Below are 26,360 nucleotides of genomic sequence, written 5' to 3' on the forward strand. Positions count from 1 at the left end.
ATAATTAATTCATGCTTTGCCAACATTTGAAGTACAAGCCAATAAGGTGTGCAACTGTCAAAGCAAGGGCATGCTTTGTTTTCTTTTTACCATACAGCAGCAGATTGAATTCAAATGGCATGGACATGTATCAGTGTCTTATGGGTAATAGAGGCTTGGGAAAGGAAGCAAACGCATGCATACATATACCAGACAGCATGAACAGTACACTTAAATTCTGTCTATCACCGCCCACCTACACACACACACAGACACGCACACACAGGCACGCACACACAGGCACGCACACAAACAGTGTTGCTGTGTTACCATTTCTCATTCCCTTTCTATCTCTCTGTTCTCTCTTTTCAGCTTCCAAGAGCAGGGTGCGGGGAGTCATTTGCTAATTGGTTTTGCAGTGGAAACGTATTCACTCGCCTCTTTCTCCTCAATACCCCAGGGCTCTCTTCCTCTTAGATGATTCCCCTGTCTCTTGCTCCTGCCAACTCAGCCAAGCATTCACCGAGGCTTGTTATTCTTCTGCGCAGTGTAAATCTGCGGCGCTGCAGGGGCTTCAAAAATGCTTCCCCCAGACCTGGAATCCATTAAGTGTTTAAGGGAGGGACTCTGTTGCCTTACACTTGTTTTACACAGATATGAAATTATGTGACTTTATCCAACTTTTGCCACTAAAAGACTCGATATGTTGGAAGATTGGGGTGGAACATCTCCACAAGTTTCTTGAGCTTCACAACATTGGGAGGAGTTCAAGTTTGGGTTTGTAATTAATTAGTTCAGGAGGTCTTGCAGGAGGCATCAGCATGTGCACTGGGAACAAACTCTCAAATGCAATGAATTGCCCCCAGCGGGAACTAAAGGTTTATATTTCTACATGGCGCTACAGTTTTCTGTTTTTTTTTAGAAAAAAGAAAGAATACCAGAAGTACCCCCACAAATAAAAACAAGTGGTACAGATATAGAGTTCTATTTTAAGACATTTGTCATAAACTAAAAGTTTATAAGGCTTGATTGTTTAGTTGTTATGGCATTCACCATAAACTGAAATGTCCCACATCGTGTGTCTTTAATATTGACACATTTACAGTCTATGCCTACAGTCCATGTAGACCATATGGGTAGATACACCTCCATTGATAGTGGTTTTAAAACATCATCGTCTAGAGGGTTGCCATATCTAAAGCGTCTTTCAAAAGAAGTTCAACAACATGACATTCTCACAGCTTACACAACCTTTCAATTTATCTGTGTTAACATGCTGTGTGTGTACCGTGTATATGTCTTGAGCCTCGGCAAGCTGTTTCCCCCCTCTACGAAACGAAACAAACCACAGATGGGCGCATCAGCTCAGGGGTATTTAGGAGTTTGTAAAAGAAAACAACAAAAAAAAAACATTGCAAAAGTCATAAAAACTTCTAAAACATCTGTGGTTTGCATGAGGGGATTGAGATGCATTAAGGATGAGAATGCCTGAAAAAGTATCGTTCTATTTTCAGATACAACTTCTGACTCTAAGAAACGCTTGAGGCTTGACTAAAGGGTAAGTCCAGAAACAGGCTCTCAGGTGTTAATGAGAGGGTTGTCGGTCAATTATTGAAACAAGTCAGATAATCAGTGAGATAATTATTTCTTCATCTTGGGTCTTCGTTTCTAGACTTTACCTGTACTGCATACCCTTTAAAGTTTGTATCTTCACAAATTGCATGCATGTTTACCGCCGCGGACAGTTTGTGAAATCGTTATACCAGGGGGGAAAGGACATTTTTTCCTGTTTCCAGCTTTCTATGGAGGAGCACTCGGAGATGTTGCTCTCAAGTTTCCATTTGTCAGTTCCTTTTAGCCAAGAAGTGTTTCATTCCAGGAAATACAAACTTTCCGTGGTGATGAGACACTCAATACAGCCATTTTTTTTTTTTGTATATCTTTAAACGTACCAAAGGTATTGCCAGCATCAGGAGTGAAAAAAGCAGGCAAGAGACGACGCACTCACTGTCAACCTTTTTGACAAGTTCACAGATAAACTCTCAAGTTTCACCCGTGTGACTGCCACCGTCTTGTTGGTCCCCGGGTGACGGAAAAGAAGTCGTGTCCTCGGGGTTATGTGTGCATCTTAGAGCACAGATGAAACTCCGTAGGCAATGTTTTGTCTACTGTCATGCTGAGCTTTATTTACACCCTAAGCTCCTTTTGACTTTTGGGACTTTGCTGCTGTCTCACAACTCGGCACATCTGTCCTCTACTGGGAGAATCTATGCAAGGGAATTTCTTTATTGTCCAAAAGAAAAAGAAGAGGTACCACATTTTCAGAATACATGCTGCATGTGCCAGGGTACAGGTGTAGTGCTTGATCGCCAAGCACCGGCCAGAGAGGATTCACTTCCCCGTAGGGGGTGGAGGCCAGAAAGCAACCAAGCTGAGAGCTCTGGCCCAGAAAGAACCCTCAATTATTTTATATTAAACCTCTATAGAAGTTTTGCCTCCATATAGCACCAATAAAGTCCCCAATAGCAGCATCTTAAAAGGGTCTTGGGCTTGAAAGGTCATCAAAGTACTTTTGAGTTCCTTTCAAATGTATGAACCGACCTCATCAACCTCTAGAATCTTCTTCAGATGGTCGAGCGTCTCCTTGGCCAGAGTTACTTTTCTGCTCAGGACATTCATGGCCTAAGAAACCCTGACATGGAGTTCATTAGGGATCAGACCATGCTGCATGAACAAACTCCCAGACTACGATGGGAACAATGGACCCTGGTTTTGCCGTCATCCAACGCTTGTAAACTCCTTGAGGCATCTGGCAGGATAATGCTGAATGTCTCTGCAGCAACTCCGACAGCGATCGGGAAGTCTGCTCGCAGCGACCGTGGAAGCATCTCTCCAGCAGCGGAGATATCACCGCTGTCAGCTGAAGACAAGATCCCATTACCTCCCTCATCCATCTCCTAATCCCCGCCCTCCTCTTCTCAGGGGGGGTTGAGTGGAGATAGACAGAAACAGATGGTCCAGAGCCGCGGCCTCTTTCCGACTAGCTGTCCTCAAGGTGGACCTCACACTGAGGCTTGGCTTGAGAAAAGTAACCTCTGTGTTGTTTATGCTGGCTGTTGAAGTGATCAGGCCCCATGTTGGGGATATGTTACCTTTTCCTTTTCCCACTCTGAAAGCAGCTGACGTTACCTAGTTATTGAACTGTTGTGTGTGTGTAAAGATCTCTAACTATGATATTGAGGTCTCAAACCAAGATTTATTATCACCATATGTTGAAACTGATGCTATTTTATCAACTAAGCTGAGCAGTGAGTGTCCCACAGAGACAGCTTGGATTTAAATGCCAAAAGCTGTACATTTAAAATGCCTTTTTTTAAATATTTGATGACCCTCCATGAATGTAACATAGCAGCTGGTCTCACTCTGCGCACATTTGTGTTCGTAAAAGTTTAGTATTTTAGAAGTTCAGGGTGTAGCTGAGAGGTTGGTCTAGCCCTCATATTATGATTTTAATTCTGACTGACACATCGGAATGGATACATGGGAGTCGTCTAGATGCTAGCTACGAACTCCTTCTGCACCCAAACTTATTAACATTTCATGCTAATAGCTTCTAAATATGCACAGGATGTTTTTTTTGGTGATTTGTTCGGGAGGCGGGATTAATGAAATGTTCATATGAACATGACACGGTTAGTACGCTTACATTCTCTCATCTATCAGTTTAGTTTCATTTTAACACCCTTGATTAGTTTATGCTTTGTCAAAATGCATGTTCCAGTTACCAGACAGCAGACAGGTGTCAATGCAATCATAATGGCACACTGCTGTGTAGCTCATGGGAACAGCTGTGCATTTAATTCATTGCATTATCTCAGGATCAAGATTTAATTGCCTCTCTATCACGAGATTTTATTATTTTCTCCCTGCCTGAGCCTGAGAGTATGTAAAGAAAGTTTAAGGTGGAACCGACTCTCTCAGAAGTGGAGATTATAATTGAAAGGTACATGTATCTAATGAGGGTATTACAGGCAGAAGTTACAACCAGTAGCCTCAGTAATTATCCAATCTAAAAATGAACGTATTACATGACTGAATGGAGGAATATGGAAAGCATTGTCTTTGTTACTGTGTTTAAATAGTGTGAGCAAAGTGTCAGGCTCAAAACTTTAATGCTCTGAGGTGTATATATATATATATTTTAACATAACTCAGAATATAACGGCAGGTTGCTAATACCAAAATGATTTTGGTAGTAAGATGCGTTAGAAGTGTAACATATATGACTAATTGCTATATCACCATCTGAGCTAATGCCTCCTCTCATGTGTTCCCACATAGCCATGACTCCCTATATATTGCACTTTCATAATATTCTGGCTAGTACGATCCAAATCAAACTTCCTCTCTGCCTTCGTTTACCATTATCGGCATGAGGATCCAGCGGTGCACAGGAAACGTGTTTACAAAGCTAACTTTTGTTTTGCAGTTCGATCCTCCTGTGAGAAGGAGTATTCCACTTAATCAGTGTGGCAGTGGCCAGATTGATGGTTGTGTGTAAGGAAAGAATAACGTTCCTGTGTCTAAGACAGTCCCAGTGTTCATGTTACTGGGTTAGCATTGTGGCTAAATAGATTGATTTGAGTAACCCAAGCTGTCTCTCCCTCCTAATGTGTGTCCCCCGGCCCCTACCAACTGCTGCCTGACTCATTATTTAATAAAAAGGACTGTGCTTTCGCCACACTTACTGTCTCACTCTGTGTCTCTGCCATGAAGTAAAAAAGAGAGTGTAGCAGGTACTGTGCCAAAATAATAATTTTTCTTGGTGGAATAAATTGAATAGCAGAAGCTCATTTTAAAGTACAGTGTGGAGATGTTGTATAATTCTCTTATTTGAACAAAAAGAATAGCTGGAACAACTGCTTTTGACTAACATGTTCTTTATTTTAATGATATGATATGACATGATAGCTTCATTATGGACATTTTCAGTATTTAGAAATGAAGCTGCACTTGTCCTTGCATTTTAAATTAAACACGGCATGTTAGCTTGCCCAGCTGGGCATGTCATGCTTCATTTCCACTTCATGGTTCGGCTCCACTCTACTCCACTCATTTTTGGTACCTGGTCCTTTTCTCTATTTTAGTTTTCCACTTCCCCTTTAATGTACATGGGATTCTCTGCTGATTGCCACGTGAAACAATCTGTGTCGAGTTAATAAAACAATTGCGCTGCCGCCTTTGCTGGTGGCTTGGCTATTTAAAAAAAAAAAAAAGCAGTTTGTGCAGGATCCACAACTTGTGCTAATGATAAACCAACAAGAGCGGGTCGAGTCGAGTGGTGCCGTGGCGTACCATGCATGGAAATGTGGAATAACCAGTGCTAAAAGCCAGCTAGTAGCAATGCTAATGCTAACTATACATACAGTTAGTTCTACATGTAGTTAGAAATTGAATGTGAAAGTCCCTAAACAAAACCCTGCCACACTTCTGTGCTTTTATTAAACTGTGTTCCAGTTTAACGTTGGCATATCCTGTAGTAAATGTGTTATGTTTTGCAGCAAACTGCTAAAGCTAATAGCTTATGTTGCACTCTTAGCTAACGGCGGGTATTCTTCTTGACATAATGAACGTTATCCACTCATGGCTTTTATGATTGCTGCTATTTAAGACACACAAACTACTTTTTATGTTGATAGACCCATAAGCTTCATAAGTAATTTAGTTTTTTCTACCCCCCCCCCCCCCCCCCCCCCCCCCCCCTTCTGCATTCACATCTCACTGATGACATTGTTTGAGAAAAGCTGTCTATAGCAGTAGTTGTATTTGAGTAACTCTTTATTTTCACATTTAGAGGCTTGCTTAACTTCACACCATATTAAAGTAATCAAAAAGCATCCCTGAGCGGTTGCTGTAATTACCCAAGTGCTCCTAATTCTCACAATCCAGCTTTAACTGTTCAGTTGGACCTCAGTCTGACATCAAGTGGGGGAAGAAAACCAGCTTATAGGATGAATAAATGATGATTTTACAGTTTGTTCTCAATGTAAAGGAACACTTACCAGCACGGAAAGGAACATATCAGGACTCTTAACCTCAGTTTGGCTTGTTAGTTCAACACGGGGACTTTTTTCCACATATGCAGGCCTACAGCACTAACCCTTAATGCACACATGCTCAACCTTGCACTATATCTACACACAATCGCACATTTTCACAGCCACACTCTTCCAGCCAATTTAACTCACACAAAGCTGAATTAACTAGTAATCCCTATGTTCTCCCCGGGGCTGTCTTCACTTTACACTTGTCTCTGTGAATCATTGGAGGCGCTGCCTTCTCTTTCTAGAGCTCCATTTATATCGAAGGCACATTAACCCGCTGCTGAGACGTCTGTATTTTTACCTTATTTGATGCAATAAGCATTCCCCAGATTTCCATGAAGCAATTTTGCAACCATGTCAATAAAATGTCAGCGCTTTAAGGTTACTTAAGGGGGAGTACTACGTCACTTGACTTCCTCCTTTTCTCCCGTCATAATTACAGCGGCCACTGGAGGCAGCACTGCACAGTTGGACGCGTAGGGCCACTGACCACGCTGCCGTATGTGAAGGGTCGGCACAGAATTGAGTCCTTTTAGATGGAAGTCAAGTGTTCGTATTGCATGAAGGATGCAAGGACAGACGAGCTTATTATCAATCTGTGTTACGCTCTCAGACATAATGTCAAGTCTTCGTTCACTTCAATGACTCTCCAGTCAATCAGGCGGGGCGAGGGAGCATGAGCCGTGCCCGCAGGCTGCGCTGTATCTATGCATCCGTACAGTTCAATCCGAAGAGGCCACGGCTCGCCTGCTGTCATGCTGAGAATTGCTTCCACCCCTTATCCCCCCCATCTTGTGATGCCATCATCCTGCTATTAATCACAACCTCGTGCTGCATTTGCTCAAGTAATGTAAGCAATTTGTGGATTAATTTGAAAATGAATGCAGCCACATACATCTGCTTTGCATGTAAAAGCCTTGTAATGCATTGTGCTTCGTCTGGGTTTTTGTGCAGTGAGTATGCAAAATGATAAGAACCTCCAGGGATTCTTTTGAGCTTTCAGGGTAGTGCTAATTTTGGCAAGGATGTTCATTTCAGTTCAGTCTTGGCTATTTACAGATTCACTAGGCTTTAGATTTCATTACAATTTTAGCTGTGAAAAGCTGTGGTAAAAAATTATATTTGTCAGTAAACATCCCTTTCCGTATCACAGAGATGTGTCATGTTCTTTGCTCTAATTTAGTTACGATGAGTTAAACCTTTTATTCTCTGTGTGGGCAGATGAAACATGCATCTGCATTAGTGTCAACATGACCTCAAAAACCTCATGAATTGACTTATGCTGCTTGAAAGGTGCTGTGAATTATTCTACAAGCGTTTGTGCTTTTTGTTCATGGCAATGTTTCCGTGGTGGCATCAAACTGTCCAAAATGTGGAAAAGGTCAATTTACCTGCATAGGAACAATACGTACGGCTGGATTTCTGAATATGATATGAAACATTTGAATAGTTTACTATTGGTAATGCACTAATACAGTAGTAATTGTTATTACTCCAATAGAAGGTAGAAGAAACTGCCAAAAAAAAAGAGAAAGAATTCAAATAAATGAAACATTTTAGAGACTAAGAGAAGTGCAGGGGGTGAAATTGGACCCATGGCATGAATTAAATGTTCTAATATAAGGATCAGTCTGTCATCGTTTTCAATCACACATTTTTCATCATCTAATTCGACGAACTAACGAATCAAACCATTTTTGTAGCAATGAAATGGCACTTCCAATCTTAGGGTTTTTTTTTTTTTAATACTTTCTCCCATATAAGAAGATTAATATTCTAACACAGTGTTTTATGAAACGCTGTCAGTCTGAAGTGTGAGAGGATCCCTGACAGCCCGTGCACTATACCACGAGTGATCTAACAACATCAGACTGTTAGCAGTTGTCTCTCCGTCTCTGTGGGGACTGAGACGGCCTCCGTCCCGCCTTTTGAAGACTGCTTGTAGAAAGTAATTAGAGCGAACACAGATCTCATTCGCGGTGGCCAGGGTCGACCACTTTGCACGACTGATCGGAAAATTCTCCCCGCACTCAGACACATCTTATTGCGCGCGGTTTGTTTTCAGCTCGCGGTGACAGTGCTGTCACATTGAGGGCAGAACCTTTGGGATTTAAACAGGAAGCTGTAGCTGAAACCACTTCTATTGTTTACGGAGCATTTGCATTCAAATTTAAAATATTTTGACACGCACACAAATAAGTATAAATTCAAATCAGCAACAGTGAAAGTGGCTTTTCATGTTCGCTCATTGTCTGTGGACACTACATGTTTTGTTTTTCCTCAGGCGGAGTTCAATGAAAGATATTCATGCCTGCTGACGAGTCGCTTGTGTGTGGGCTCTGCTTCTCACAGTTTTCACCATGGAAACCGCAGATGGTTGAAATTAGAATGACAACGGCTGATATTGTAATCCAAATGGTCCTCGTTGCAGATAGAGAAGCAGGATGATGGCGCCATCCTTTCCAGTCTACCCCTGCTTCAGCAGCAGCAGCAGCAGCAGCAGAGGCTGTTAACATTTCAAAGAGTACATTTGTGATTAAAGTGTCACCCGGTCAAATCTGGTTTGGAAAATCCAGCTGAGGGTTAGTAAAGGAGACACTTTGCTCAACAGTTACCGTCAAGGTCTGGCCAATAGTGCAAGTCGAAGGCAGAACTACAGTAAGGTAGATCCAGTCTGTCTAGTTGTACCACTTCCTTCCCACGCAACTGCTCCCACCAGGTTATTAATGTCACTCGACACACTGCAGAGAAACATACATGTGTGTGATTTGGTTAGGATCACAATATAATATGTGTCTCCATTGTATGTATTACAAAAGATGATAAGAGAGAGAGACACATTTAATCATCATCATTATACTGACATAACTTGCTAACGTTTAAGATTACAGCATGTCAATTACTGTGGGATTGTTTAGTGTATGCAGGGGATTAATGCAATACTTAGTGGGTACATGTGAGGGAGGGAGACAAAAGGTTAAGGAATTGTAGTAATTACGGACTATATATTATTAATTATATGGTACAGTAGTGTTAATCGAGGGCAGGAGCGATGGAAAAGAACATTGGAATGATTTTAATTATGATATATCTACGAAAAATAACTATTTTTGCCATGAAAAGTGTTTTTTAAATATGGAGTTCTTATTAATAGCCTATTTTAATGTGTGTTTTAATAATCATGGTTGTTGGTAGCATTAGGCTTAGCCTGGGAAGACTTTCAAATCGTTACACGTTTGGTCCTGACATCATGTGACATCCGTAAGCCAAATGATGTCAGGTCATCTATACAGCTCGTTCCCTTTGCAAAGATGTGTGTCTGAGTGAAGACGTCAGCTCATGTTTGATCTTCCTCATCCAATATTTAAGAAACCTCAACTTTAAGATGACTTGTCTTATTCAAATCATATCTGTGTGTCATGAAACTTTATATAAAGTTGATATAAGTTTTCCGCACCTTGTACCTCTAGTCAGCTCTTTCTTCTGAGGTTTAAATGCTGTTTGAGGTGACACATGGCCCGACAAAAAGATGGGATCGTGAATGTAAAGCCATGTGATGAACCTCGGTTGGTTGGTGCAAGAAGAGATGTTACGAGACTCTTGTTAAGACATCGTTAAAATCCAACACAGCACGGAGGCGTTTAGGTGCCATGAGGGTTTAGATCACAATCTGGCTTCTTCTGACAGGAGCCTCGTACATGTGCAAGGACATTCATAACCTCACCACTCCAGCACGCTCCATTGAGCGCTGAGTTACGTTTTTACACTGGACAAAGCCAGTTCCCTGACCTATACCTCATTGCAAAGGCCACACACTCTGTGGAGATATTCTGTGTGGATCCTTTGCAATGTGATCTCTCACCTTGTCAAACTTCATGCTTTGGTTTTTGTCATCTCAGATGAATATCACATACAAAACTCTCCTTTTTCCCTCGTGTCGCAGAGCAGTCGATGATGTTTCCTAGACTGCAGCGGTGTCAAAAAAACGTCTCTTTGAGGTGGGAAATGTCGAAGGCCCGGGTGCATTGTTGACTGTATCGGCCGAAGCCTTGCTGCTGTGCTGTAGCTGACTGGTGTTATCCTCCCACACAGTTGTGCTGCTGGAAAGAAAGTCTCTGACCAGCCCGAACCCGTCCTTCTGTTGCCCTCTTTCAGTGTCATGGCCTGCCGTGTTGTGTTGCGTCGAACTGGGAGAACACGTGAATTAAATTGTACTGATAGAGAAGTGCAGCTTGTAATTTGTGTAAATGATGTGAGTTGAAACTAGATTTGCCTTTGTTTCCAGCTGGATCCTGGTTCAGGGGGGACTAATCATTTGTTCACTTGCTCTCATTTTTCATTCTTGTTTTTTCAGGAAATTGTGTAATTAAATCCGATATTAGGCATATTTATCTTTTATAGTGAGTTATGAATCCATCAGTACTAATTAATTAATTAAAGGCTTAAGACCTGTTTCTATTTTGTTTGAAATAATTGCAATAATGCAAGATTTAATATTGATTTAATGCATATTAAAAAAGTTACTTTTATATGTTTGTAATTAAAATGGCTCCTTCATCATTAGTATTACATGAGAGGTTTTTTGGTGGTATTGTCCTGGCTGTGAAGTAGTTTGGTGGAAGGACAGGTCGAGTCCGAGACTCTGCCCTGAATAGATTTGGGACAAAGGAGCCCAGTTATATCTTCAAACCTCCTCGAGGGTCACATCCTGGTTCTTTACACAACGTGACCCACTGCGCCGCTGCTGCATAATACATCACCTCCTTGACACCCAACTGGAGAGACACCATTGCACCTTACATCCTCCAACTGGAGAAAGACAGGTCTTTGAAGCTCCACTGCATGTTAACTCCACAAAGTGTCAGCAGCATCGCAAACTGACATCACTTCTGAAATACATTTCTTTTTTTTAAATATATAGGATTTTAAATGCACAGCAGCACTTTGAGGGCCAGACTGTTTGTCTCCAGATACATATGCTGCTGGGATGGAGGCAGAGGGGGGGGGGGGGGGGGGGGAAAGGTTTATCTCAAACACAGGGTTGTACGCTTTGACAGGTAAATAACGATGTGTTGTTATCAGTATGAGGCTACCAAGAGTGGAGTTACAAAATCACACCTGCTCTCATTTCCTCGACTGCTGTCACTGGGGAACAAACAGGATTCCTGTCCTGCAGTATGAAACGGGCACAAAGGGAAACATATGCATGCTAAAGTGAGCGGTGTAGCAGCACTTTTCAGACTGATTTGTCTAAAATACTCTTGAAAGCTATAACAAGTAATGACTCGAGTAGTGTATGTTCAAGATTCAATTATTTGTCTCTCAAATCTGCTACTGACCGCCAGGCTCTGTCTCAGTGAAACGGTTGACTAAACTTAATAGCAATTATGTTGTCATTTGACAAAAACCCTTTTAATAAAAGGTGCTATTGAAAAGTTTGCTTTCAGCACTTCAATTTGCAATCAAAGCGCTTTGTTAGTGCGAGAGAGAAAACTGGGGTATTTGCAGCATTTTCAGCTTATGATCAATAATGTAAACCTTATTTCGTGTCTAACAGTCGCAAGTTGAAATGCGAGAGAACATGCAATTAAATTACAATTGAATCTTGTCCAATATTGGGCAGTAAAAGCTGTCGCTGAATAACAGAATGAAAGAGGAAAATAGATCCTGCGTTGCACAAAGCGTTGTCATTACGGCCTCGGTGTGTCTGCTGCCTTTGTGACAGAGTAATACTATTCTGCAGCACACAAATAAGAATGGCTGCAGATTAAATGATCACATTTAAAATAAAAAAAGAATGTCATTACAATTAGTTATTTCTATAAATGGATGCTCACAGCTGTATAGTGAGCTTTCTATAGTGAAATTAGCCGCTTCCCTCAAATCTAATATTGATCCGTCAGCGGTCATTTAAAACGGCATTTCACAATGATAGAAATGAAATTTGGATAACCACATACACCAGAAGTTGCTGTATATCTTACTGTGAAGCAACATGTCCAGTTGCCTATAATACACAGATAGGTCAGGACACACTGTGGATAGTTTCCTCATTGGATGTGACTTGATGTCGAGTTTCAAGCGATAATAGACTTGATGCTCGCCCTGCGCACTTCTCCGCTGCCACAACACTGCGGACAACAATCGTCCAGACTCTTACAGTCCTGTTTTCCCACAGTCAAAACGTTCCTCCTGACTCGCCAAAACTACAAATTCGACAAGTGAGAACAACAGCGCTGATTTGAACAGATTTCCTGTCCGCTGTGTCGGAACTGAGTGGTGCTTGGCATGTGTGCTTCAAATGCTGGGGAATCAGCCGACAGACCGACTATTAGCACACACACACACACACACACGCACTCGTACACCCAGAAATCAATTACCTGCTGTTGCCTGAAACAGAGCTTGAGTAAGCAGAAGTGTAAAAATGTAAAGGTAATTAGCAAAAGGCGTTAAGTCGATTTGGGGCCTGGTGAGAGTGTTTGTGTGTGCATTCGTGCATATTTGTGTGTAAGTGTGTGTGCATTAGCTCTGTCGAACCGCAGCCAAGGGTGCCATCGTCTCTTATATTAGCTGCCCCCAACAAATGTTATCGCCTGCACCCAGCATCAATACAGCAGTGTCGCCAATAAGGGAACAAAAACACTTTCTATGTGCAGTAAATGGCCAAGAGTATTTGGACCTCCCAAAAAACAAGGATTCACCCTTTTGTGATTTCTTTAACATCTCATTCCAAAACTATTACCAACGATAAGCTGTAATAACAGCCTCCTTCTTCTGGGAAAGCTTTCCACAAGATGTTGGAACCTGAATATAGGGACTTGCTCCCACTCAGGAAGAAGATTATTGTGGCATGACGCGGACATTTCTTTTTCAGTCCTGTGCCAAAAGATGGTGTTCAAATGTAAAAGAAAAACACACAACTATTCACTGAAATGTGGGTAAAGCAACGCTGCTTTGACACGTGAACGGGTTTATCAGATTACATGGGAAACAACTATAACACATAATTCACTGGGTGGACGCTGTTGAAGATGGTATCTTTGCATTTTAAAATGTATACTGTGTGAGGAAAGAAAAAGAGGAAATGTGTATAAGATATACATATTATATACATATATATTCTGTAGCTCAGCTGCTTTCTTGTGGCCACAGAAGAAATGTCACCATGTTTGAAAGAGGAACAAAGAAAAGTATTCCAATTATGACAAATTCCATCTAGAAAGAAGGATTTGGACGTAGGAAAACAGTTAAAACAGGAAAGACGCTTAATAAATATAAGATAATATATTGCTTCTATAGAAGAGGGACAGTTGCATTTTTTGATCCCTGTTATGTTTGTCTGCCTGTCTATCCCTCTCAGTCTTTTCCTCTCGCTCACACAGCTCAAGGTGAGTTCAGCCCTTCACAGCCCAGTGGGCTCGTAGCATTTCCTACCCATTAGGATGGCTAGCTACGCACACACACACTCACACACACACAGTTGCTCACAAAGGCGGAGAAGGGAAGGGAAGGCGAGGCGAGCGCCGGGCAGAATGCAGCCCAAGGTTTTCCGGTACACAGGTCTCATCCCGCCACACGTCACCCTCAATTGTGCTTAAGGCCACCGTGATCAGAGGCTCCCCGACACTCCTGCGTTGCTTCGGCACCCAAAGGCGGAAGGAAGGGTAGAGAGCAAGAGATTGGGAAGAGGAGGAGAGGAGTGACGGAGGCGACAAGAAGGCAGCGTGTGAATAAGGAAGGAGGCGGGAAGAGAGTGTGTGCCTGGTGTGTGTGTGGGTTGAGCTGAAGACAAGGAGGAAAGGTGAAAAGATATTGGTGTGTGTGTGTGTGTGTGTGTGTGTGTGAGAGAAAGGGAGAGGTATGTTTGATGGCGCGTAGATTTGTTGAAGGGAACATCAGCGCTGGTGCCCCATCCGCTGGTAGTTCTGCTTCACTCTCCTGTCATTAGCCAGCATTACTGCTGCGGCAATTATCCTCACAACAGTGTGTGCGTGTGTGTGTGTGTGTGTGTGTGTGTGTGTGTGTGTGTAAATTAATTAGGAGTGAGAAAATGAGGGATGGAGGGAAGGAAAAAAAGGGAAGAGTGATCATTCTCCTCATCAAGCACTGACAAAATACAGAACACACACTCACAGCCCTTTAGGAGATGGTGTGTGTGTGTGTGTGTGTGTGTGTGTGTGTGTGTGTGTGTGTGTGTGTTCAATTCAATCAGGCTGCTAATTATTTGATGTGGACGTTTACTAGAGTTTCCATATTTTGAGTGTGTGGTTGTGACTGTGTGGGTGTGTGCTTTCTCTATAGCTCCATGCCTCACGCTGGACTCAGTCACGCAATCATATGTGTTTGTAGGTGTGTTTCCAACTTTCTTTTTTTTAACTCTGTGTGTGTGTGTGTGTGTGTGTGTGTGTGTGTGCGTGTGTGCGTGTGTGTGTATGTGGTGCCAGACCCGGTCAAGTAGCCTCCCTCAGTCTGCACTCATTCCTATTACTCTCTCTCGCTCTCTGCATGCAGCTTCTCCCCTTTCTCCCTTCTATGTGTGTTTTCTTCTTCTCCTCTCACTCTGCAATAACAGTGTGTGTGTTTGTGAGTGTGTCCCCATCAGTGTATGTGTGTGTTTAGGTAATGCTAGACTAAGCCGCGCAGTTTTGTTGCCCCAGTGTGGCCCGGTGATTCACCTTTTCTCCTCCAGGTTTCCACCTGGTCACTGGAGCGATGCGCTGATACGACCTGACACCTGTCTGCTTGGATGGCCAGCAACAGGCCTCACACACGCATACACACTCACACATGCATCCAAGCATTCATGCCAGAGCCCTCATTTGCACACAAACAGATGAGGGTGAAGCTCTTGCACAAGCTTGACGATAAAGCTAGATAAATGTACACACGTGAGGACATGTGCATGCACACGAAGGGAACACACGCATTCCTTTGCTTCCATTCTCGTGCATTAATCTCACAACACAGACGAAGTCCTGACGTTACTGAGCGCACAGTGCCTCGAAAGCTGACAAAAGCCTGTTCTGTAAAGGAGTCGCACCGTGATGTGTCTAAATATGTCACAGTTTATCTAGTGCTGTTTTCATAAGGCAACAAGGCACAGTGATTCACAGCCAGCCAACTGCATTCATGCAATGCAGCTCTGCGTGCTATAAAGAAGCTTTTGAATCATGTATATGTAGATATCTCGAGGGAAAATGAGGAGACGTCTCGCGGAATTTATGGGGTTCTAAATACTTTGGGGTATTGAGACGTAAATATTCAGAATCGCCACTTTTTCATGAAAAGAAAAATCTCCTTCTGCGTTGGAATAAACTGACAAGCAGGGGGAAGTTGTGGGTCCATGCGATTTCAATTCAGCAGTTAAATGCTCTTCAGTCAAAAGAAGGAGAAGGAGGAAAAGGTATTGGGTGCTAAAACACGTTTACACGCTTTAATGTTCAAAAAACACATTACTTTTCTCACACCGCCTGTCTGAAATGCTCCTGTCGCTTTAAGCCCGCCTCTTCTCTGATTGGTTTGCCAGAAAAAACATATAGTTGTTGAGACATTTCACTCGAAAACCACAAATGTCCACTTCTTCATGATTCAAAGTCAATAGGCTTCATCCTCTGGGGAGCATGAATGTCTGCTCAAAGCTTCATGCCAATCCATTCAATAAATGTGGAGGTCTAGACCAAAGTGGTGGAGTGATAGTCAAACATCCTCATGCCTCTAGCATGGATACAAAAAAGCAACTGTCTTTAAAAAAAATGTCCCCTGCAACCATATTGACTTTGTGTCTTTGACTTTAATACAGTGGGGGGAATGAGCCCGATGCACGTGAGCAATAAAAGCAAATGCCGCATGCGGAACTGTACTCGTCTTCTTTTTACGATACTCTCCTCTCAAGCTGGCATCCTCATCATCACTGAGGACAAGGAGTCGCTGCTGCGAGACTTTAAATAGCGTTGTCAAAGTGAATTTGTTGGCATTAGACGTTTCAGAATGTAGGCCGTGTCAATAGGACTCTGTGTTCTCGGCTTTCATCAGTTTCACCGGCTCTGGCAGATAAATTGTTTTTTAAAAGCAGAATGAAATAAAAGGGGAAACAAGTATTATATAAAAATGATATGTTGTTACGTCTCCTTTGCACCCACTGTCTTCATAGTGTGTGTGTGTGTGTGTGTGTGTGTGTGTGTGGATACTATTAACAATTTATATGTAAAATCTACATAATGTATTTTTATAATTGAAACACTCCAAGTTTTAAGTCGTCGTGAGATTTTAGTGAATGCATGATTTAACAAGTGCAAGGGTTAATTAACAACAAGTGCTATTTGCAAAGTTGGGATGACACCATTTTTTATTAATTACACTCACTTGTTTAGACTCGGTGGGTAAATGCTGTATATAATGCGATTTAAACCTATGCATAATAAAACATTACATATGAATGACTCGGTTAACTATAGCGTGTAGTGTATTAATGATGCAGAACCCTGGCTCCTACAAAGTGCGTATATAGTCAATAATATTATAATTAATGTTCCAAATATATTTAAAAAGGGAGGTTAGGGTTAAGCTACTAAAACAGTTGTTTAAGGAGAGACTATGTAACAAACACAGTGTAAAAGTAGCTCAGAGAACTGACTGGAGTGTGTGTTGTACATGAAAACAATGTAACGTTTGCTCTCAAGACATAATGGTTGTTGCAAATGAGTTCTATATGAATGCATTATTGGTATAATTGGACTAGGGGGTCGCAGACGCCCTTTTGAAGACCTCTGCTCTAGACCATCTGTGTAATTTGCCCCTACTTGGTATGATGCAATCAGTGAAGACGAGTGTTGTATGCGTGGTTGTGTCCTCCGTGTAACAACACAGCGTCTTCTCTTCTCTGGCTTGGAGTAACAGTTGAACAGCAGTTGTACGCAGCCATCCCCAGGAATCCTTCTCTCTCACGTCCCCTCAATCGCCACGTGATGACTCCAATGTTATGACTCAGAGATCTGGCACTGGTTTAAGTGTTTCGTGGCAGTTTTTCGCACACAGTCATGAAACGCTGTGAAAAGACTCGCTAATGTGTGGTCTGGAAGCCGTTTGCCTGCGTTCGCATGCAGCCATAAGCAGAGCGGCTCTGGCAGCGGGATAGCTCGCAAACCATCTTGCCATCAGTGCGGATGACAATGAATTTGGTTAAGGCAGCCCCAAAGACTAATTCAAATGATAATGTGGTTATAGAGCTGATATGAACAAACCCAATATGAGTGCTTCACAGGGCTGGATCCAGACTATTGCAACTGTGCAGCAAGAACAAGTTATGAGAAGCTCTTTAAACCCTGATCCAGGTTTCATCTTCCGTTCTTGGTGTGTCTGCTTTGGTATTGCCACATCTGGTGCCCAACAAAAGTAATACTTGTTATTTCACCAGCTTTTTCAGATGTAACAACTGTAGGTATGACTTTTAACAAGGCTCCATGGCAACAGTGCACTAATGATGCACTGTTGCTCCATCCCCTGATTCACATTGTTTGGGTTGTCATTGTGGACTCCCTTCAGCCTGGGAGAGTGTGAGGAATGTGATGAGGCACTCATCAGTCACTCCAACAAAGCCACAAAGTACCTTTTGTAAAAACGTTTCTCAAAATGTAAGCTGTAACAATGTGGGGCACATGGTGCTCAGCCTTATCTGGAACTCACAATGCTTTCTCCCGTGTATTGAGGCTATCTTATATCGCATTGTCTGTGGATGAAGACCCTATTTAATGACCGGAACCCGTCAGCTCTCATCCTGAAGACAGTCCAACTCCCTCTCTATCATAAAAAGCCCTTAAGCCTCTCCCTGAGGCGCTAGCCACTCCAGTGTCAGAGGTGGGCCGGCCATCTGGAATTGCAGTCCACTAAGGGGTCCAGCAACATGTATGGAAGTGCTGATATAGATGAGAAACTGTCATGATGCAGGTGTGTATCAGTGGGAAGGGGGGCTCACAAGTTCCTCACATCTAATGAGGAACCCTCCCCGGCTGCCATCTTTACTTTGATTCAGTCTAACGTCCATGTTTAGCAGACAGCGACTGGCTGATTTCGGAGCGCTAAAGAGCCTAAAACATGGAAGACGGACGCAAAAGTGAGATTGAAAAAATGCCCTCGTGGGCAAATTGTGTCCAAATGTCACAAATTAAATCACGCAGCTGCACAGGAACTGACAAAGCAATGTACATGTTGCATGTCATGTAGCGCCAGAATGTGTTTTGCATGCAGTCGCTGGCGTTCCACTGTATTATCCTGCCTTCAGGTGCAAATGCACATGAACGTTGAAAGCAGTAAATGTAGATTCTGTGTCATCTTCAATTTGCTCAGATGTTAACCTGGAAACATGAAGATTTAAAACAGCGAAGCTTTATTCCAAATATATAAATTGCTGATAAAATGTTCTGATTTCATGATATTCTGCATATTTAATGAGCTTTTTTCTGAAAAACACAGTTGATTTGTTCTTCCTCCTACACTTTTAATGCTACAAGACGATTAATATGCTAAATTATTAGACGGTTGATTTGACATTTCTTCCTTAACAATAGATCTATTATTTTTTACGGTGCATGAGTGAATTATGATGAGAGTTGTCATGAGCTACAAAATACATTAAATGTCGCCGATTCACTCCCATTGTATCACCTGTAAATAATACAAAGATAGAAATTAAAGCCTCCCATTAAAGATGTTAATGTTCTTATATGAAGCCAACATTGAATCAATGTGCACTGCAACCACACAAAGTGTCTTCCAGAAATTCTTCTCTAGTTTTTAACATTAGCGTTAACCAACAACTGCCATTGTAGCCAACGTGTTACCGGCTGCCAGTCGCTGTTGAATGTACCACTCATTAAACACTTCACTGAGACATGTAGCGATGGATTGCAGTGGCTGCTGCCAGGGCTAATCAGAGGCATGAAGGAGGAGGTTAGGGAATTGTGATGCCAAAAGCCAAAAATATTGGAAATGTTTCTTCTTACTGAAGCTCCAAATGCCAAAATGGCTGAAAAATATTCTCCATCTTGCATTTCTCAACCTAACAGCAAATGTACCACGTACTTTTTTTTAACTTTCTAATTCTTTTGGCAGATATTAAGAATCCCAAAAGACATTTTTATCCATGGTCCACTGGCTTCAGACTCGTTTGCATTTTGCTCATACAGGTGTGAGCGCTGGCTCTCTGGCACATGCATGCCTCGTGTTTACCGTGCAACATTCAGGTGCTCATAATTCTTACATTCCTTCAAATCCTAACGCATCCATCACTCTAACTGAATCCATTCCTGATTGCAATCTGACCCCAATCTGGTGCCAGATCTGCAGAGGATTGCAGTTTCCCCTTCTCCATTCCACTGGCCTCTATGGTGCCAGGCGGGATCAATCAAGCCCTGCTGAGGCATGTGAGAGGAAGTGAAGTTGTGTTTGACCCTGTAGGTTTGCTGCCAGACGATGACAGTGAGCAGAGTGGACAGGTTCAGCCTGCCTCCACTCTCCAGATGACCAACCTGGACTAGACTGGACAGCCAGGGGAATAGAGATGAGCAGTGGGATGACGACCTTATGCATGTACGTGATTGTGCTCTCCTGTGAGAGGATGCACTTCTATATGCATGTGTGCATGTGACGGCTGTGTGTGAGTGATGCAGTAGAGGGTGTGTAGTTGTGTGTGTGTCAGTGGCTGGTAGAGAAGTGAAGTGGTCTCTTAGAAATGCAATATTCAAGACTCCATAGGGTGTTATTTTAGGATTAGAGCTGAGAGTTAACCCACCGGAAAACTAAATAACTCAGCTGTGTTTTCATTGTAGACGGCTTGTGATTGATTTGCTCATTAAATAGACGTCACAGATTGTAAAACCAGGCTCAAGCTCCGCGATATGATTTTATTTTATTCTAATAGCCATTAACGGCTACGAAAGAGCCACCGAGGATACAATTCCATGAGATGGGGCCAATATCTGCCCCGCAATTTTGCTGCTTTTCTTTTTCTGCGAGAGAAAGTGGCGTTGATAACAATGCAGGATAGATGTCTCTGAATGGGAGAGACTTTTGCCATGATTACTTTTTTTTTTCTATTTCTGGCAAATAGACTTATCTCCGGGCCAACAGCTGCCAGACGAAATGCTTTTTGAAGATACAATAGATAACAGGGTGGGATGAAACTATGCTTTCAAAATGTACACTTCCTTACACCAAACTTTTTGAGATTTAAGTGTGCACAGGACCAACTCGTGTTTGTCCCCGGAGTCTACAAGAATATCACGTTGGCAGTTGTTCGGCCTTCAGTTCGTCTGGTTGCCTTTCTACGATCCATTAGTGCGATTGTTGCTTTTGTTACAGACGTTTGATATTTTTGAACATGTTCTATTAAAATAAACGCGGTTAGTGTGACTTCTTTTGGCCATGATAACATGTGACAGCCCTATATCTAATATAGAAATCCATTATAAATGTGTGTTGCGGTTTGTTTTTTTAGTCTTTCCTCTCCCATTATTCTTCTCATGACCCGTAAGATGTATCTTGTGACCATTTGGAGGGGTCCGACCCCTAGGTTGGACACCACTGGACAACTGAACTGTATACAGAAGTCAAAACTAGCGCGAGCAGCAAACTCACATTCATTATTAACGATCCCATAATGTCATATATGATTACATATACACAAGTACTTCAACTTCTCATACTTTAAGTGCATTACGCTGATAACACTGCTGTACCTTTAATTATATATCCAGGCGAATCTCTCTCAATGTGACAAACCTCCATTAATAAATCATAAGCATGTGACCTGTTCCTCCCTCTGTCTTGCCGGAACATTCTGTACATGTCCATACACATAATCGATATGCTTCTCTTTAACAGTGTAAGTGCAAATGACACAACTTGATGCTTCTCTTCTAAAAGGGAAACAAAAGACACGACACAGGCAGGTGGAAACTGCCATCCAGAACAAACACTGCATTGATTTCCAGTCATTGTTGCTGTGCACAACCCCTGTTTGCTGTAGGAGGAAGAGGTTGTGGGTGGAAAGGCAGGGTCTCCATGGGGTTACATTATTGGACAGCAATAATTGGCTGGTTATTGTACAATTTGTCCCATTCATCTCCAGTGAGCAGCTCTTCTAATCTCAGCAGTTGTGACGCAATAAGGAATGTGTTAAATCTCAGATGCAGGTGACGCATTGTTGTGGCAGGATTGATGAAATTAATTAAGGAAGTGTGGCTACAATGTAACCTTTTGTAATATCTGCAATCTGGTTCTTCTAATTCCATCAATCAAAAAATGTCCTCCTCCTCTCACTCGACAGCTGTGACATTATCTGTTAAAGTTTATAGGCAAGGGGCCCATAAAACGCCTGAGCCTTAACCCGGCTCCGCCAGGGGCCCCTATGTAGTGAAGTTTATAGGCGCGAGGCTGGAAAGAGTTGCCATCTACAATGAGATATCCACCACTTTAAAAATATTGACACCCACTCCTCCAAAATGATGGCTGACATGAACTCTAAGCTGGTTATAGTGCCGTTTGTTTGTTTTTTTATAGTATGTGCGTCCATGTGGCCAACATCACAGTGCAAATTAGCATTAATAACACAATTTGATTCAAAATAAAAAAGCAAACAAATGCGTACATGCACACCTGGCTTCACAAAGTCAGTCAACAGATGGGTACACTGCAGGCCAGTTATTGTGGGGAGGGGGGGGAATGCTTATGAGCGTTCACTGTAGGGCACAATCAAAGAAAAACAGCGGGAATGGACTCTGTTTGTTTGGCCAGTATGTAGTCCAGGGTGATGGCGATGCCCAGAAATGGGGAAGCAGCGAGCGGGACACAACAATGTTTGAGTCTTGCCTGTCGGCCAGCTGCTGGCTGCACCGCTGCTCTCCTCTGCCATCGCTGGCTAACGTGCAAATATTGAAAATTCCCATTTTGTCGGCTGTTCCTGTTAATGGCCAATTACACAACCACATGCCATAACATGATCTTGATCCTACACTTGCAGTCTGGTAAAATAAAATCCATGGCAAGTTTACTGCGGCTCATTTTTTTGATGAGGGGTGAAGCGAGGACACAGCGTACCGTGCCGGGTGGAGGGAAAAGAGGAGCATGCAATTTCATGCAAATAAGGTGACGCCAATTTCCAAAATGTCATTCGGCGTGTAAAATATTTGGGGTCCAAGAGAAGAGGGAAAATAGCCTTTATAACGGCCAGGACAGGAAGCAGAAATATTAAGGTTTCTTTCGAAGGCGCGAGCCTCCGGAACCGCACGTGTCCAGAAGAGCCCAAAGAGAAATATGCACTCAGCAGGTCGCCCACAGTTGTTTGTGGAAAAAAAGGCCAAGCAAATGGCATATTTAACAGCTTCCATTCACTGTGACTTTTGTAAGTCACAGCCTTCTCATGCAACCTCTCTTCCTCCCTGTGGTCACCTCTGTATCCGAGACCTTTTTTTTTTTCTGTTGCAATAATGGCGTGGGATTGACACACATTTTGCGTCACTGAAAGTGTCAAGGTTCCTTTTTAAAGGTGTGAAAACACTTGCAAGAGGGAAATTAAAGTGTGTGTGGTGTGTGTGCGTGTGTGCGTGTGATGCTCCCACTATCATGCCGTTTTTCGTCATATTTCATTTAAATATATATTTTGGTTAAAATGTCCTGTAAACCTTTATATATGCTTCTATATTACCTTTTTAATATCATTATTCTATGTAGATCTGTCATTTTTGGAAAGAAACCAAAAGAGGCACCTGAGAAATAATCTGAATTAAAACAAATTATAGCACTTCTTTAGATTGTACTGAATCACTACGCCATGGTTGAGACGATGATGATACATGTGCAAAGTGCAACCCCTGTGGATATATTGCATTTAGCAGAAATAACTCTGATGATGATGAGGTGCCTTATGGAGCCCTCGCTATGCAGAAAATACTGCTGGACGCTCGGAAGGAGTGAGCAGTTAGTCATGACCTCAGATGATGGGGGGGGGGAGAAAGGCGTATCGGCTGAGCGGAGCCGGTTTCAGGTTGGATTGGCAGCGTTATGGCAGAGTGATAATGCTGCTGGATCAGAATCACTCTCTCTGTTTGAGCATGCTGGTGCTCTCTGTGTTAATTAGGCCTCCCTTTGCTTCTCTCTCCCTCCCTCCCTCCCTCTCTGACAGCACCCCGTACAGCCGCTACTATGTCTGTAAATCTGAAAACAACTCTCTGTCTCCTCCTGTCATCCCCGCACATCACTCTCCTCCTCCCTCCTTTCTTCTCTACGTTTGATTGTGTTGCTTTATTACAGTGATTTCCAACCAGGGGGTAAAGCACCTCTGCAGTATCCAGGGGGTCCGTGGAATAACTAGCTCACGCTAATTTGACAAAGATAATACAAATTAATACGAGTTAGCATGCTAGCAGAGAAGTAAACAGTTAGCTAATGCTAGTATTATATATAGTTAGCTTAACAGTTTAATAGTTAGCTCAAAAATAATAGATAAATGGTTAGATTAGTTGGCTAAAAGTAATGTTCAGGGATAAATGTTTGGATTAGTAATGGATAAACAGCTAAAGGTGAAGGATAAATAGCTAATGTTACATGTTTGACGTAGATAGCTAGATTAACGGAAGAAACAATTGGAATAGTTTGCTTAACATATCAGCAAATAGCTTCAGTAGGTCATAAATAAAGAGTTAAAAGCAATGAATGAAGAGTATAGCTCGAGATAAAGTGGTAGTAAACGCAATTGACAAAACATATAAAGAAAAAATATTGCTTTATATAATTAATAGTGTTGAATCTAGTTTTGTAAAGCCATCCTGTCCTCACTGGACAATTCTGACCATCTCTGTCTTTTCACAGGTGAACCGACTCGTCACAGACGCTTGGCCAGGTCCCCCCACTGAGTGAGTAGCCCTACTACCTAGTGATGTTTAGGCAACACATCTCCTTGGTTAGGTCCAGTGAAATATTGTGTTTTGGGTTATAAATAAGTAAATTTGTTACGTAGCGTAACTTGAAATACCTGGTTTTGGTTTCAGCAGTCTCCTGGGGGAGAGTCCTGTTTTTGTTTGAGCCATCCATACTCTCTGACCTCCTCCCTACAGGGACTCTGAGCGTCTAATAATACCACGGGTGGGGTTATACTGGAGTTACTTGAAACTCTCTCATACGTCTCATGCAGACGCTGTAGGGTGCCTTGTATACGCAGAGGGCCATGACTAAACATTGGTATTTGACACCCTTGGGAATGAGACCAGAGCACTACCACCTTTTCTTTACATCTCCCCTTCCAATTGCAATTGAAGCCAGGTTAAATTGCAGAAATCCATATAAGATCATAGCTTTCACTTGGATTTACGCTTGTCAGTCTCTTTCACCCAAAGCGTAAACGCTCCCTTTAGGATGCTCAGAGGATTTAGCGCCTTGGTTTTCATTTGCTGCCTTCTTCTTACCTTGAAGAGAGATTGTCTTTTCGTCTGCGGCACGGGTTGAATAAACGGCTTAACTGACTTCTAACTCTGTCGCTCTCACACCCTTTCATTTTTCTGTCTCTGCCGTGCTTTCTCTCCGTCAGCAGAAAGTGATGCAGGTATCAAATTGCAAAGCAATAACATTCTTCTAGCACCTTGGTCAGACCAGCAGATATTAGAAAATCAGGCGAGCAGAAACCTCTCTTTTCACGCTCACTGCAGACCTTTTTTTTTTTAGGCTACACACAAACACATATTGTGGTCATGCATCATGGTCACAGTAGTCTTAAATACATATCCACAGGGGCTCATTCTCCACATGCACGTGCTCGTAAACGTGCATACAAGCGAGACAAAAGCAATTAGATGAATAAATGAATCGATAATAATAAATTCCGCTCTCTTTGCAAGTAGACCCCGCTCAGACCTCTGACTGGCTGCTTTTGAATTATAGACGCTTGAGTGACAGATGCGAGATTGATGTGTGTCACTATTCTTGTGTGTCTGGCATATAAATATATTCCCAAACTTCCTCTCTGCACACACACAGAGGCCCACACATACTAGTGTCAACAGCAGGTTCCAGTGGCTCCTTGAACCACACGAGGTATTCACTGTTGTGGTGGAGAATAATGATTGACTGGCTGGAGCCTGATCTGCGTCAGACAGAGTAGAAGACTCTGAACTGTGCTGCAGGCAATTACTTTGTTTTAGAGAGAACGAAGGGGGAGGGGATGAGAGAGAGAGAGAGCGAGGGGAAGGGACACATGGAGGGAGAGACAGGAGTGAGGGGGGGGGGGATTTGCCCGGCTGGGGAAAAGGCTGCTGTTAGTTAACAGTGACACCTGGTGGTGACACCTGGTGGTGAACTACAGTGTTGGAATCATATTACCGAAAGGAAATGATGTTTTTGTATTCTCACTCCTCTGACATACCGTAATCCCTTGCTCTACCTATTATTCTGCGTTCCAGAGCTGCGTAATAAAGTTCAATGAATAAAGTTAAACCTTCATGTTGTGCATACGCCCACATATATTTCCCTCTGTACCCTTGAGGACTTCCAATCGATTATATGGATTTGTAACCTCGAACCCTTTAACCTTAAAGGTGCTACATGCAGCGCTTGATGCTTCCGTCTCTCACTCTCAAACTAATGACATCCTGCATCTTACTAATGACACGTAATGCACTTACTGTTGGACTTGTGAGGCATGTATTTCCACATCATAGTATGATATAGCAAATAAGATTTTTGATCAACTTCCTTGTACGATATCATGGCCCTTAATTAAATCAATGTGTCCTAAAAGTTGTAAAATGCACAAATAGTCGAATCCAGAGTTATTTTCCTTCTTCCGTTCATATGAATGAGCTTGACACCGAGCGGCCATCTTGCTTTTTGGAGTTAGTTTATACGCTGAGCAACTTTCATGGGAATGGGCCCCGCCTTGAACGCTGTATTGAGTTGTCTTTTTGCGTACATGCTCAGCACGTTAGCTTGAAGCAGAGGTTGCTCGTTAGCCTCCATACCAAATGTGTCTAATTTCATATTGTGGGATCTTTACCGCTTTGCTAACGTTTGCCACCACTAAGTCTACATCCAGGAATCAGCTGTTGTTTAGAGTAGAAGGATGCATGTGTGGCCTGTTACTGTGTAGCGACAGCCAGTTATGCTAGCTGTTGATGGTCAGTAGCTTTAACCTGATGGTGGCGAGAGGTGCGACCTTACTTTTAGCCCTGTTCAGACATAATTTGTAACAGTGCTTGCTTCATCTATCTGTTAAAGTAATTGCTTTACCTT

General features: G+C 42.5%; 1 protein-coding gene across 10 annotated transcripts in view; it reads left to right on the top strand.

Annotated features, from left to right (window-relative positions):
* spry2 (sprouty RTK signaling antagonist 2) overlaps nt 1-26,360 on the top strand; it is a 350,030-nt gene that overhangs the window by 273,607 nt on the left and 50,063 nt on the right. For all 10 annotated transcript variants that reach the window (XR_003833277.1, XR_003833276.1, XR_003833275.1 and 7 more), the window contains one exon: nt 23,949-23,992. The gene's annotated coding sequence lies outside the window, so the exon portion shown is untranslated. The remainder of the gene's footprint in view (nt 1-23,948; nt 23,993-26,360) is intronic.

The sequence above is a fragment of the Cottoperca gobio genome, chromosome 2 (genome assembly GCF_900634415.1).
Source record: "Cottoperca gobio chromosome 2, fCotGob3.1, whole genome shotgun sequence".
Classification (NCBI taxonomy): domain Eukaryota; kingdom Metazoa; phylum Chordata; class Actinopteri; order Perciformes; family Bovichtidae; genus Cottoperca; species Cottoperca gobio.